Source organism: Trachypithecus francoisi, unplaced genomic scaffold, assembly GCF_009764315.1.
Source record: "Trachypithecus francoisi isolate TF-2019V2 unplaced genomic scaffold, Tfra_2.0 Lachesis_group6, whole genome shotgun sequence".
Lineage (NCBI taxonomy): Eukaryota > Metazoa > Chordata > Mammalia > Primates > Cercopithecidae > Trachypithecus > Trachypithecus francoisi.
Genome location: NW_022681471.1, coordinates 89,440,086 through 89,455,510, shown reverse-complemented (window position 1 = coordinate 89,455,510; position 15,425 = coordinate 89,440,086). Strand labels below are relative to the sequence as shown.

General features: G+C 41.2%; 1 protein-coding gene across 1 annotated transcript in view; it reads right to left on the bottom strand.

Annotated features, from left to right (window-relative positions):
* Nucleotides 1–15,425, bottom strand: part of DGKK (diacylglycerol kinase kappa) — a 105,123-nt gene that overhangs the window by 58,832 nt on the left and 30,866 nt on the right.

Sequence of the window (15,425 nt, the reverse complement as noted above, 5' to 3'; positions counted from 1 at the left end):
AGTCTAACCACTGATTTTTCAGTTACCTGCTGAACAGACTGATCCTAACCAAGCATAGAGTCTATTTACCATTTTTATCATTGAGGAAGTTCTCACTTAAGTTATAGGATACAAACCAACATGCAAGACTGCCATTTGGGAGAAGTACTCAACCCCGCTAAGCTGGAATCAAACTCATACTTAATGGACAAAGGGCCAGATTGAGTTTAAAATCACCAGATCAAGGCCCTACCATGAATTCTATCTATCATCTAAAGTAGCATTCACCATTGGGTGGCTGGAGAAGTGTTTTGTTTGGCCTACCTAGTGTTTTTCAAAGTTTTAAATTAGTTGGTATTTTTTTTTTTTTTTTTTTTGAGACGGAGTCTCGCTCTGCCGCCCAGGCTGGAGTGCAGTGGCCGGATCTCAGCTCACTGCAAGCTCCGCCTCCCGGGTTCACGCCATTCTCCTGCCTCAAAAGGTGGAAGATTTCATATAAAAATTCAGGTTTCCTGTTTCTTAAAAAAAAATAGAACATCTGGTAACATTGAATTTATATTCTCACATGGCAACAATCTGCAGAAACTGAGTACCAACTGCCCCCTTCAGATGGGGTGCCTGACTCCAACAGGAATTTGAGTTTAGGACCCTGATCCAAATAATTATTAGTCATTCTTGTTCTCCCAAATACACACACACATACACATACACACATACACACACACACGTACTCATACACACACATTTATACACTCTTCAATTTTCTAACCAATTGGATAGTACTAGTGGACAGAGCTTCTGTATCTCAACTGAAAAGTCAGTTCATAAGCAGTCATGATTTACCTGAACCCTCTTCATAGCTTATGGGCGTTTCAAGGTTATTGTAACACCCTTGGGATGCAAAAGAATGGTGCTGAGGAGTCAGAATAGAGAACAATAAGATCTTGTGGGAAGGAGGGAGGTTGCAGAGAGAGAGAGTAAGAAATTATATTTAAATTGTTGAAATTGAGTCATCCAAGAGAAAACAACTGCTGTAAGCATTAAGAATATATTGTTCCTTTCCTCTCTCTGGCCAGGTGGCCTAAAGTACAATTCTCAATAATGGCATTTGGTTTTTTGTATCCTAACCCTCTCACCTCTATCCATACACTTCTCCACACTAGGTCTTCGTATTACCTAGGCAGTCCTATTTACTTCTTTCTGCTAAAGACTTAAATTCCAAAATTTAACGACTCCAATTCTGTACAACTGAATCTACACCCATTATCTCTGCCCTTTTCCCAACTTGTTCTGCTCTGTTAAAATTATTAAATGCTTCCTTTACTCTTCTTATTTTGTCATATATAATGTCCCCGTACAAGCTCATTTTACAGTTTTTGGTTGGCTACTTTCCCCTTCCCTCCATTTGCAGTTTAAAGTTTTGCAGCTCTGACTGTCAGATATTTACACTACTACATTCTCTTGGCCTGTTCTGAGAAGCATTTACCCTTAAAGAACCATTTTTCAGGCACTGCCAAGTCGTGGGCTAGTAAACTAAAATCTCTCAATTTATAACTTGTGAATATGATAGCCCAAGAGGACTCAGATTTTAGCTTATGCATTTGATGAACTCTTTAATGATATTACTATGAGCAAGAAGGAGAAATGCTGTCTTTGTTCAAGTTCCTATTTTATCTGCCTGTAGTTCACATCCCCTTCCTCAGCAAGTCATCCTGCTTGGTTATTCAGAGCCTACACCCAACAAACCAGTAGCCACCCTCAACTCAGGGGACCCCAATTAAGCTCTACCACTCAGGGGACCCTTATAGACAATAGAGCTATATAGGAATAAGTTTTCTATATCTCTCCAAAACTAAATTAATACAAATCTGAAATAGATTCTGATAAGATGTATAAGTCCCAGAGCAACAACTAGAAAAATAACTTTTAAAAATTATTAATACATCATAAAGCAACAATTAAATACCACTACACGTGGATTAGAATAGCTAAACCCCAATACAGTGATGATATCAAATGCTGGCAAGAATATGGAGCAACAGGAACTCTCCTTCATTGCTAGTTGGAATGCAAAATGGTACAACTAGTTTGGAAGACAGTTTGGCAGTTTCTTACAAATTCAAACATACTTTTACCACGTGATCTAGCAATTGAAATCTTTGCTATGTACCCAATGCATTAAAGAGTTATGTCCACACAAAAACCTGCACATGAATGTTTATAGCAGTTTTATCCATAATTGCCAAAACTTGGAAGCAACCAAGATGTCCTTCAATAGGTGAATGGGTAAACAGACTGTGGTACATCCAGACAATGGAATGTTATCCAGTAATAAAAATAAATGTGCTGTAAAGCCACAGAAAGACATGGAGGAACTTTAAATGCATATTGCTAAGTAAAAGAAGTCAATCCAAAAAGGCTACATACTATATCAATCCAACTACATGACATTCTGGAAAAGGCAAGACTATAGGGACAGTGAAAAAAAACTCAGTGGTTGCCAGAAGCTCAAGGGCAGTTCGGAAGAGATGAATAGGTGGAGCACAGGAGATTTTTAGGGCAGTGATACTATTCTGTATGATACTGTCATGGCGGCTACATGTCATTATACATTTGTCAAAACCCACAGAATGCACAACACCAAGAATGAACCTTGATGTAAACAATGGATTTTAGTTAAGAATAAAACATCAATATTGGCTCACCAAGTGTAACAAATGCACCGCACTAATGCAAGATGTTAATAATAATAATAATAATAATAATTGTTTCAGGACCTTGTTCAGTGTAGTAGCCCCAAGCAGGTAATAGGGGAAACTGGGAGGGGGTGGGTATATGGGTACATTCTTTACTTTCCACTCAATTTTTCTATATACCTAAAACTGCTAAAAATGGTCTATTAATTTTTTTTAATAAGCAAGCAAAAACAGACTGGGAATTCTGAAAAAGAAGAGTAATTAAGAGGGAACTACCTCCTATTTAGGTTTTAAAACCTAGTATAAAGCTATAGTAATAAACAAATAATTAAAGGGACTAAAATGTTAAAATTATTAAGGAACATAAACATATACCCATGTGATATGGCAGGGGCATAAGTATGTAGAATATTCATTGAAAAATACAACAAAAGCTCTGTCTACACTCTGGCTGTTTCGGGGAGTGGTTGTTTGAGTTCTTTAAGGGAAAAAGAGATGGCAGAAATGAAGTAATCTCTTTTATACCTGATACCCAAGGTCTGAGGGTATGAGAAGGGGAGAGTTTCAATGTGTGTCTACCAGTGGAGATGAGGAAGATTTATTTCTGAAGTGGATGATGAAATTGTGAGCTACTTTCCAATAATAAATTATTATTATTATTATGAACACATTTTAGATTAAGTCTGGAATTACTCTCGTAGACGCTATGGCTTGTCAACACAAAGTTTATAATCCTTTGGCACCAGAACAGGGTTGGTAGCTTGTGGAAACTGTCCTTCTTTTGCCTATCAAGTTACTTTGTTTCTGTCAAAAGCCAAATCACCATCTGGAAACTGGAAACAGGAGGACACAGTCAACCATGACAAGAACAGAACGTCAAGGCTAGGGAGTAGGTAAGCTCTGTGGTTCTAAAATTGTTTAGTGAGATAAACCTCTTCACCAAGTTAAAAGACCCAAGAGGGCATTGTTGGAAGGAACCAAACGAAGTTGTATTGCTTTGAATAAGATAAAATGAAATTAAAACCTAGTCTTTGTTGATTAAGTTAGAATGCAAATCTTCTTAGGGGATAGGCAAGGGCTCTCCCTTCAATGCCTCCCTTCGCAGGGTGCACAAGAAGAGCTCCTTAAGTTCTAAACAGAGGCTCTATGTCATCAGCTCTGAACTTCTACAAATGCTCAAACCTGGATCTTGGAAAAGATAAAGGGCCTGTAGTCCTTTCCCTTCTGAATTCTGTCCTCCTTCAGTGAAACTTCCCTACTCACCCAATTACTGTTTCTAAATAAACCATTGTTTATTTTGTGAAAATCCCAAAACCAATAGGCAGCCCCAGGAAGCCAGTTTGAGCAGGCAGAAGCTAAAAATCCCTTGTTTGATTGCCCCAAGTCGATAAAACATGTGCATGCAAAACAATCTTTACTTGCTTGGGGCTACTAAACTGAACAAGGTCCTGAGGCAAAAATTGGAAGAAGCAAGGTACAAGCAAATGCATCTTGCCAAGGGAGGCATTGAAGGGAGAGCCCTTGCCTATCCCCTAAGAAGATCTGCATAGTGCTTCCTGGTCCCTGGCCTCTGGCAGGTAATATTATTTCATTGCCTTCTCACACAACTATGCAGTATCATGTCTGACTTCCAGAAAGTATATCTGAGGCTTGGTTTCCCTTACTTTGTTCAAGTACCCATAATTACAAAATGCTAGTGGACTCTGTGCTTCCTGTACCCATGATGAGAAAACTGGGAGGGCCTGGTTAATTAGTATGTACACAACAGGGTGAACACAGACCCCACCCCATCCCACTGCCAAACTTTATCCTGAATGACAAGATCATAGATTGCTAAGAATTAAAAAGCATTCTAGGCCGGGCGCGGTGGCTCACGCCTGTAATCCCAGCACTTTGGGAGGCCGAGGCGGGCGGATCACGAGGTCAGGAGATCGAGACCATCCTGGCGAACACGGTGAAACCCTGTCTCTACTAAAAATAAAAAATGGAAAAAAATTAGCCGGGCGTGATGGCGGGCACCTGTAGTCCCAGCTACTCGGGAGGCTGAGGCAGGAGAATGGTGTGAACCCGGGAGGCGGAGCTTGCAGTGAGCTGAGATAGCGCCACCGCACTCCAGCCTGGGCAACAGAGCAAGACTCCGTCCCAAAAAAATTTTTAAAAAAAGTCTTCTATGAACAGCTCTGACTATTCCATACTAGAACTCTTAATGAGCTTCCCTCAAAGTGGCAAATGGTATTCCTTGTTTTTCTAAACACCTAACATTCGTTGGCAGGCGAGAAGGGAGTTCTCCAGTTTTTTTAAAGTGATACTCCACGATTGACTGGAAGAGTAATTAGAATTCACATATCGACAACACTTCGTAATTCATAAAGTGCTTTTGCTTCTCATCAGCCCTCTGAAGCAGGTAGTGAAAGGCGTTTTCTAACGCAATTCTGTCCTATGAAAGACACCCTGAAATTAGTATCTTCAAGTGGCTTGCCCGAGGAAATAGTCGAAAGTTTTCCTCTCAAAAAAGATTGCCCATGTTTGTTTTGCAGTTTTGAGACTTTGCAACATCTTGGAGTTAAAATATTTGTCAGAAGGACGCATCTCTGATGTTATTGCAAAAGGCAATGAGGAATGGGACTCCATATGGGAAATTTTGCTTTGGTGGCCACATTTATAAGCACACAGCTATTTCATAAGAAGGGACATACATGTAGTCCTCTTGGTCCAAGCTGCCACATTTCTGTGGCAATATCTGTGATGCTGCAGATAGAAAGAATTTAGGAAGGGCTGTAGAATCCTTGTACATATTAAAATGTCATGTTACCACTTGATGCTTCTTAAACCACAGCACACTGCAGGCAGGCTTCCTAATCCTTCCTGCCAGCTCTATTAGACATTAAAACCCAAATAACATTATGGTTTCTACTATTAAACCCTCGAGGCTGATTGTTTTGTGGTGAGAGTGAGTATGGTGCTAATTAGTCTATTGTCCTGAATTCAATCACCACAGAGATCAATTGGCTTCATTCAAATTCAAGAATGTAGGACTCTAAGGCATACGTAATTCAGGTCCTGTGTACAGTGTTCACACAAAATGGTCTTTGTTAAAACCATGGCAGCCCCTGCAGAGAAGGCTAAAGCTTTGGAAAACTCTGCTTCAGTTTCATTTTGAATCCTCTTTGATAAGCCAATACCCAAATCCATTGCTCCCAGAAACTCCCACACCCTGGCGCAGGTAGTATCTCTCTCTGGTGCTCTCTACAACTCAGCATGTGTAAATTAATAAATTAATGAGGATAAACATTTCCTTCACTCCATATTTATAAAATATCTTCTATAAAATATCTCAACAGAGTTTGTAAAGCAGCCCAATTTCCTGTATATAATTAACACCCGCCTGCTGCTTAATTGGGAAAGGGCAAGTACAGCTGCTGCTGTGACCTTTTCCTATGCTTCTCCCAAGTCCCTAAAGCTTCTACTATCTGCTACATCTGTTTTTCTGTCGCTTGGTGGATTTTTTTTAAGAGACAGGGTCTTGTTCTGTCACCCTGGTGGAAGTGCAGTGGCACAATCATGACTCACTGTAACCTCAAACTCCTGGCTCAAGTAATCCCCTTGCTTCAGCCTCCTGAGTAGTCAAGACTACAGGTGCCCACCACCATGTCTGACTAATTTTTTCATCTTTTGGTAGAGACAGTCTCGCTATGTTGCCCAGGCTGGTCTTGAACTCCTGGGCTCAAGCAATCCTCCCACCTCTGTAATCCCATTACAGAAATGAGCCACCATGTCCAGCCTGCTTGGTTCGTTTTTGATGCATAAGGCTTTGGGGGAATTCTTTACCTTTTCCTAGCAGAAGGGTCCCCTGTTATACAGCCAAGTTGAATTCCACCCCCACCCACTCAAAAAGTAGGCAAGCATCATGATATGCACCACTACCTGTTATTAGTTGGCTGCTCTTCTGTTTTAATTTCTCTTGTTGCTGTTGTGTAGGAGGCTGGATCAAGTTAGGGGATGAGTAGGCTATCACTCCCGAAGTGAGAACTGAACTATTCTGGGCACAACTGAGAAGGCCAGCTTTCTGTCTATGACTCCTTCAGTCCAAAGACCTGGAACATCTATTCTCTTTGCTTGGGTTAGAGTGCTGGGAAGAAAGCCGTTTCCTAACACTGGCTTGCCAAAGCTGATTCAAAGCAACAGTGTTTGATTTGGTTAAAATGCAACTCCGGGTGCTTTAGGCTTTAAGAAAGGTCAGATCCACTGCTCCACTGAAAGCTTTACACTCCCCAGGGTCCTGTTGACATGGCAGGAGTCAGACAGGCTGGCTCCAACACTTACTAGCTGTGTAACCTTGGGCAAATCACTTAACCTCTCTGAGCCTCAATTTCCTTGTCTGTTAGATGAAGATACCTTACAGAGCATGTGCCTGCCACTCTGTGAGTCCCTTGTCCCTTGTGGATTGTGGAGGCAAGGGCTGCTGCCATTGCTCCGCTCATGCCACTACTGGAATCTTCCCTCCTAGCTAAGGGCTGCAGCAGCAGGATGAGGAATAGGACGACCGACTGTCCTGGTTTTCCCAGGAGCTTCAGCACTACAATCAGGAGGTTTTTGGGCAAACTGGGACCTCGTGGTCACCCTAACACTGAAAAGCCAGATCTTTCTACCACACAGGTCTGCAAGGACTATATCTGCAAATCTCCTCCCACTGCTTCCTGTGCTAAGGAAGAGCTATAGATGAACATCTATGTCCCTGCTCTCTATCAGTGAAATAAAAGAAAGTTGAGCTGCTATACGTATTTATTTTTATAAATAGGCAAAAACTTTAACCAGTTCCTTGCATATCACTATAAAGGTATTTTACACACGTGAACAAACATATATACACATATATTCTTTTTTCTTCCTGTAAATAATAGTATTCTATGTGCAATGTTTTGTTTCTTGCTTTCTACACTTAATATACAATGAACCCTTTTAGATATTGATACATATTAAGTGGTTTCCTTTCTTTTTACAATTGCATAACATTCTACTAAATGAATGTAATGTGATTTATTTAAACAGTTCCCTATTGAAAGACAGTGCTTTCAAATCTTATTTTATTACAAATGACACTGCAGAAACTCTGTATATACATGTCATTTTGCACTGGTCTGAGTACACTGATAAAATAAATATCAAGGGTTGATGACTTTAAAACTGGTCCACTGGGACCATAAAGCCTAAACACCGATAAGTTTTGGGGGAGCCAAAAACATAGAAACAGGAAACCCAGTGAAAGGAACAATGTAAATGGAAGTTTAGCCTTTAAGCCTGTGTCTTCTCAAATCTCTCTGCCCCTTCCCCCTTCTTCTTTTCTATTACTGGAATTCCTAGGGAGGGTAAGGATCACTAATTGTTTGGGGTATGGGGAGGAGGTGAGCAATCTAAGCCCAGGCTGACAAAGTTCTGAAAGCAGTAACCTGGCTCTTGGTAATTGACCTGGGACTAGCTGCATCCAGGAAGGAGGAAGAGCTTTGCTGAGCCCTCCCAGAACTGCTTATAGGTTTGCATGCTGGCTTTGCTGCCTACTAGCTATGCAGCCTTGAACAAGCTATTTCACTGCGAAGAGGGGCCACCGTTAAGTTGGTAGGATGGAGATACAAGCTCTGGTCTATGTTAGTTCAAAATCTGTGCTCATGCCAGAAAACTGGCCTTTTAACTTTCTGAGCCAATCTTGACCTTAGTAACGAGTAATCTTAGATCTCTCCGCCCTGTTATAGATTATGAAAATAATGCTCCAAGAGGGGCTGTGCTTACTCAAGTCAAAGAGCAAATTAGTGGTAGAGCATTGGGCCTCAGGCCACCGTATTTCAGTTGTGTTGGGACTCCTCACCGACCTCCCTAAGGTGAGTGAAGGTGCCCTGTAACTGCAGCCGTTGAGTTTTCTCTGTATTGGGAATGCCTCCTGGAATATGTGCACAGTTACAGGGCTCTAGGGGAATGGCATGTGAGGAAACCAGCAGGAAGATGGCTTGACTCTAAGAGTAGGATCAAAAGGAAGGGCTGGCTAAGAGCTTTAGGAGTTTGAGGAGAAAAGTGGCTTATGATAAACCTTCCTGCAGAGGGTTGCCCTTGCTCCACAAATCCAGGGAAGACTCAAGGTTCTGAGTAGGGGAAAGAGGATTGTTTCTGACCACTGGGGAGCCAAAAACCTAGAAACAGGAAATCCAGTGAAAGGAATAGTATAAGTGGAGGCTTCATGGGAGACCCCTATGGCTACAGCAGTAGTTGCTGCTTGCCTAGAAAAGAAGTTTTTTGGTCACACAAAGTTACCCCCAAAAGATACCAGGGTATCTTGGACCCTGGTCCTCAACCTAAGCAAGATCACAGAGGTCAGAACATCAATTAGCTTATCTAGTGCCACCATCTTATAAAAAGTGACAGTGCCATGCCTGCTTCCGATTGCCTTCTTTTCCATTCTTTTACCTGACCATAAGCTACCAGAGACTACGGTTCTTCTAACATTCCATGGATGTTTATTCTCTCAGGGACACTTCCCTCACTGCTTCTAACTAACCCTGGGCTCCCAACACCAAGCAACATGCCCTGTTGATCCTAACCATCTACTATGAGAGCAGTGGCTCCTGTTGTGACTCTGGTGATGGCCCTCATTAGAAGCTCAGGAGTAGCAATTTCTTCTCTAAGTTTCTCTTCAACCCTCCTTCTCCAAAGGAAGAGAGTTGCTTCTGGCTGACAAATGCCTGCTGTTTGCCCTTGCTTTACATGCATTATCTTATTTAATGCCCACAGCAACAGTCCTGTGAGGGAAGTGAAGAAGTTGGGGCTTAGAGAGGTTAAGTGTCTAGTTCTAAGTTACAATGAATAGCAGAGCTTGGGCACTATTTCACCCAGCAGGAAAAGCCATGGACCAGTGATATCTGCAGATTTCCCACTAGTTTAGCTGAATTTCTTGAAGGGGACTATGTACTGCAAACGATTTCACAATAGGGGGAAAACAAAAACACAGTCTTTAGAGAGGTACCTGATGTCATAATCCCAATTTTGCATATATACAACTTTGTAACAATATGCTGGACCATGCTTGGAGCTTCTAAATCTGGAGACTTCAGCCCCCAGAGGTATTTAAAAGTGCTTGCAACCTAAGGCCAAAAAGGAAGCTTGTAAATATGCAAATAGAGACATGCCTCACTTAAAGACAGAGATATGTTCTGAGAAATGCGTCATTAGGCCATTTCATCACTGTGCAAACATCAGAGTATGCTTACGCAAGCCTAGATGGTATAACCTACTACACACCTAGGCTATATGGCGTAGACTATTGCTCCTAGGCTACAAACCTGTACAGCATATTACTGTACTGTAGGCAATTGTAACACAATGGTATTTGTGTATGCAAACATAGAAAAGGCACAGTAAATATACAATATTATAATATTATGGGACCACCATAGTACATGAGGTCCATCGTTGACTGAGATATTGTTATGCAGTGCATGCCTGTATGTAGCTTATTTGGTTACAACTCACTCAGAATGGCAAAGCAGAGAAACTCAATTTTGGTGATTTCTGTGCTCTGGTTTTTAAAAGTACCCATCTCTTTCCTATCATGGCTTTAAATGGCTCTTAGCAGTGGGGATGGTGAGCCCACATCACCTAATCACATGTACTTGGGAAGTACATGTTTACTCCTGAGCTGGAGAGATTGTTTTATTACCAAACTGGACCCATGCAGACAGCTATCTGAAGGCCTGAATAATACTTACGAATACATTCACTAAAAAGTTCTCTGGGGAATAAGTGGTTTGATTATAAAGAGGGGATGTGTGGGTTTGGTTTTTACTTTTTCTCAGTTTTATGAAGTGGCATTACCAAGAATCATGAGGAAGGTAGACAGAAATTGATGCTAGACCAGTTGGTTCTGCTTGCTTCTTGCAGCAGTGGTGGTCTAGGCAAGATGAAATTCATTAATTCATTAGGAGTTGTGTATGAGTGGTGGGAAAAGAAGGGGTGTGTGTGTGTGTGTGTGTGAGAGAGAGAGAGAGAGAGAGAGACTGAGAGAGAGAGAGAGAGAGAGAGAGAGAGAATGCCTCTGTCCCACCAGTGGTAGGTAAGAGCAGGAGCAAAGTGTCAGGTAAGGGCACCTCAGGGGTTGGATTGGCTTGGGGGTAGAATGGGTGATGACAGAATAATGGGAGCCCTCACTCAATTCCTAAAGCTGTGGATAGCCTTGTTGCCTCTGAGCAGAGGATTGTCCCTGGCTGAACACAGTTGCCTCACATGGAGTCAGGAGATATCGTAGTTTGACAGCCTATCACACTTGGAGGGAAGAGAGAGGGAAGAGAAGTGACTGCATGAGACACTACTCTGTCAAAGAAGAGACTAAGTTGTGGGCCTTGGTTCAGAGAATTACTGGCCAGGTGACAAAGCTGAAAAGCTGTGCCAATGTGAATGTATTCTTGGTAACAGGAGGCTATCAGGGACAAGCCTCCTGGAGTAATAATAGTGAAATGAAGTGCTAACAGTTGGTGAGTCCTTACTATGTGGGAAGGACTATGCTAATCATGTTACATGGGTTATCTCATTTGATTTTAGCAACTCTGAAAGGTAGATGCCATGCTAATCTGAGTCTTGGAGGAATGAAGTAGTTTCCCTAATGAGTTAATAAATGGCAGAGCTAAAATCTCTCTTGAGGTTTCACAAGAACATGAATAACTAGTTATCCCTTCAGTGGAAGGAAAAAAGAAAAGTTTAAACCACTGGTCCTATTGGAAATTATATCCTATTCTAAGTCAATCGACAGAAGAAGGCAGATTTGGCAGGAGTTTGGTGGTGTGAATCACAGCTTGTTGGTTCAGTTTCGTTTTTGTTTTTAATTTTAAATGCTAAAGTAATTAAAGTAATAATTGTTTAATTTACACAGCACTTTGTAGGTTATAAAGATATTGAAGATTCTCACTTGACTCTGAACACATCCCTGAGGGGTAGGCCAGGTAGGTAATGCTATTGGCCTTTCTTTTTCAGGTAATATTACTGTGACTCAAAAAAGCACAGTAAGGTCAGTGACTTGCCCAAGTAGTAAGCTTGTTCTGGCCTTCTGACTTCCAGTACAAGGCTCTTTTCAGTGTTGTCTCCATACTTTATATGTTCTGTGTTGTTTGATATCATTTTGATTAGTAGTCCATATTTCAAAGCCTAGTTTTACCTTTCTTGTTATCCTGCAATAAAATTCTCTGCCATCATCACTGGTAAAGAGTTATGACAAAATCAAGTATGCCAGTGGCAGGCGTTCTCTTGGTTAACGAAAGTAATACCACGTTGGACCCAAAGGGAAATTCTCCTCTGACCTGGATAGTTCCTGGTAATAAAAAAATTAACTTGGCCATACAACTACTACACAAAAGCATCACACAAGGATCTTACTGAGAAAGACTGAGAGTGCGGCTCTGAGTATTGCCTTCCCTCCCAGGGGCAACTTCCCACAGCTTGTTCAGATGTTTTACCCTAGAACCTACTGCTACCTTTTTCACAGTGTTTCACAGCGTTTCACCTCCATTTGTTTCCCTGTTGAAACACCATCCAGATCTGCATCATTTTCCAACTTCTCCCTGCAGGCAAAAACAGCATCCAGATCTGCATCCTTTTCTAACTTCTCCCTGCAGGCAAACACCTGGTAAAATTACCACCCCCCCCTCCACTCCTCTCTAGCCAGGCTCTGTTTAAAGGATTAAGGTTGCTCAAATCCTAAATGACCACTAACTACAGTAATCAAATTCTAACACCTACCAGCAAGGGCTTAGAGCAAGGCTGACTGTTACCATCTGGATTTTGTGCTGCTCAGTTCTTGATAGCGTATCCAGAAGGGCTGACCATAAACGTACAAATGCAATTAGAGAGAAAGAGACAGGGGTGGAGGGAAGGAAGAGATCAGTGGTATTATAACTCAATCTGATAGGCCTGGAAAGGGAGGGGGAAGAGGAGTAGATAATAAATAAGAATAGGATGAGCATGTGGCATTGGAGGGCTAGGGGTGGCAGCAAACACTCGTAGACTTGTAGATGACAAGGGATGCTTATTTTCCCACAATGACACATGGATTCCCACTGGTCCTGGAAAGATCTCTGAGCCACCATTTCATCAACTCTGAGATTGTGCCCTAATCCATATGTGCTGCTCCCTGTTTGAAATTTCTGGGAAGAGGCAGTAGTGGCTACTGGGAAGAGAAGCGTTATCATCTGCAATCTGGGGGACAGCCAGTCTTGAATCGCACACACACACACAAAAACCAAAACAGTGGGCAAAATTGTCCTGTGGGGGAGGGGACTGTCTTTTAATTGGAAACAGGGCCTAAACAACAAAGCTTAATAAAGGGAAGGAGCAAGGGAGATGGCAGGGGAGAGTCCAGTTTGAAACAAACTCACTAACAGCAATGTTCACACCCAAAATTGAAACACAAATACCATGATACAGCTATCCTTCTCTTGCCCCTTCCACCCCTCCATGCATATAATTAAAAAGTAATGTTCTAATTAGACTGGCATCTGATATCTACACCTTTTCTGAAATATTGTGCTAGGCACTTTGTATACATTAGTGCTAATAGTCACAACAACATGCAAGGTAATTATCATCCTCATTACAGATAAATCATTATCATTATCATTACAGATAAAACACTGAAGCTTAGAATATTCAATAGACTTCTCCAAGACCACACACAGTTACAAACAGGGATGACTTTGAACTCAAGTCTGTCTGATTCCAATGCCTAGACACATTTCTACTCATTATATCACACACACTGCCTCTCTTTCCTGGAAAGTGGGGGTTGGTTTGAGGTGAGAGAGGGTAAATAGTTTGCAAAACCACAAGACACCTGAAGAATACCACTTCACAGAAACATCTGCACACAGGTACAATATGGGCACCACTATGGTACCTGGGAAAGACAGTGGACTTAATGTATTCTGAACTCCATGGCGTTTAGCCACCAGCAGTAACCAGATGTGTGAGCCAATCTTATCACTTCTCCAAGCTGCCATCTCCTTGCTAGGAACTGTGGATAAAGATATGAAAATCTGGACTTGATTCATCAAGGGAAGCCAAGGCATAACAGAAAAAACAAGCTATTAATATCGCTTAGGTCTGTTGCCATAATGTAGCCTCCTACCTAACTTAACACTGCGGGGATAGACCCTGGGCCCGGGAGTAGAGATTATTTCAAAACTGAGCAGGCCAGGAAGGCAAACCTCAGCATAAAACTCTCTTGGTAAATCACAAATATGTATCATAGCCAAGTTATATCTGTCAGGCACAGTGCCCAAAGTGCCACAACTTACCCATAATTAGCACCTGATGAATATTTATAAAGTGAAATTGAATGAGGGAAAACATATCTGGAGAGGACAATGAAAAAGGTGTTCTCAAATGTTCCTGCATTCGTTTTTCTATCAACTGGCTTCTAAAAGTCAGTCACTATTGGAAGAAATACACTGAAGATTCTTATATTAATATATCCAAGCACATATATTTATGCAAAACCAATATAGTACAGCAAAAAGGAGTGTAGATTTGGACTCAGATAAACCTGAATTTGAAACACAGCTTCATCACTTATTAGGTGTGTGTCTTTGGGCAAGTCATTCAACTTAAAAACCTTAGCAATTTTATCTGTAAAAATACACATAATGACATTCAACTCTCAGTAGGGATCAAGATAATGCATTAAAGTGCCTAGTGTAAGGTAGAAATGCAATACATATGTCTTCTTTCTTTCTGTGAACATGGTGGCTATATTTTTGACCCCTAAATTAGAACACAAGTCTTGTCAAGTATGAGTGTATATGTAGTTGCAACATGGTAGTGGGGGCTCGATTTGATATTAGTGTTTTGCCCCAAATTTGGAAGCATAATTTACATATAAATAGTCCAAGCCCAGAAGGACTTTACTACCAGAGGTTAGGGTGCTTTTGATTTGTGTGGATTAGTCCATGCAAGCACAGACTCTTTCCTTCCCATGAGTAACAGAGCAAAGATCACTGGGAAAAAGAAACAAAGACAATAAATAGAAAATCAAATTATGTCTGTGCAAGAATTTGTACTTACTGTCCCTATAAAGATACTCATAGTACTAGGACTCATGAGGCCGCCAGAGAAAAAAACAGAGCCTATTACATCAGAAGGGCTTCTGATGATAGGTATGAAGACAAGGTACGTTGAAAAAATGCTCTATTGAAGCCTGGAAGAGAAACCAGTGTTAGAATAAGAGGGGATAAGAACAGTTAGTATTAGTAAACCCAAGCGTTTGTATCTCTTTAAATTTAGCACATAGACATTTCGAATCTAATGCTCTCAAATGTTTATTATTAAAACGTCCAGCCAATTTTTGAAAGCCCCAAAAAAGGGCTGAGTTGAAAATATCCTCTTCTGTTGTATGCCACCAGCCACAGTTATGGGAAATGTAGTTTCAAGAGCTGCTATAATCTGCCATAACTGAGGCATCACCATTTACCTGGTGTCAATGTATTCTAGTCATAGTATATCGTAATTCCGGGCCAATAACCTAGGAGGAAAGCAATAGCTTTTCGAGTCTAACCTTGCAACCCCAGATTAGTTACATGACATAAAAGTAAATATCACAAGGCCAGTTTTCCACGAAACCAACAATGACGAGCAGGATTTTATCACACCAATGAGTAACATCTATGACTTAACTGGACAGGACCTGGAAGTCTACAATTATATACTACGTAATGGCTTCTGCCA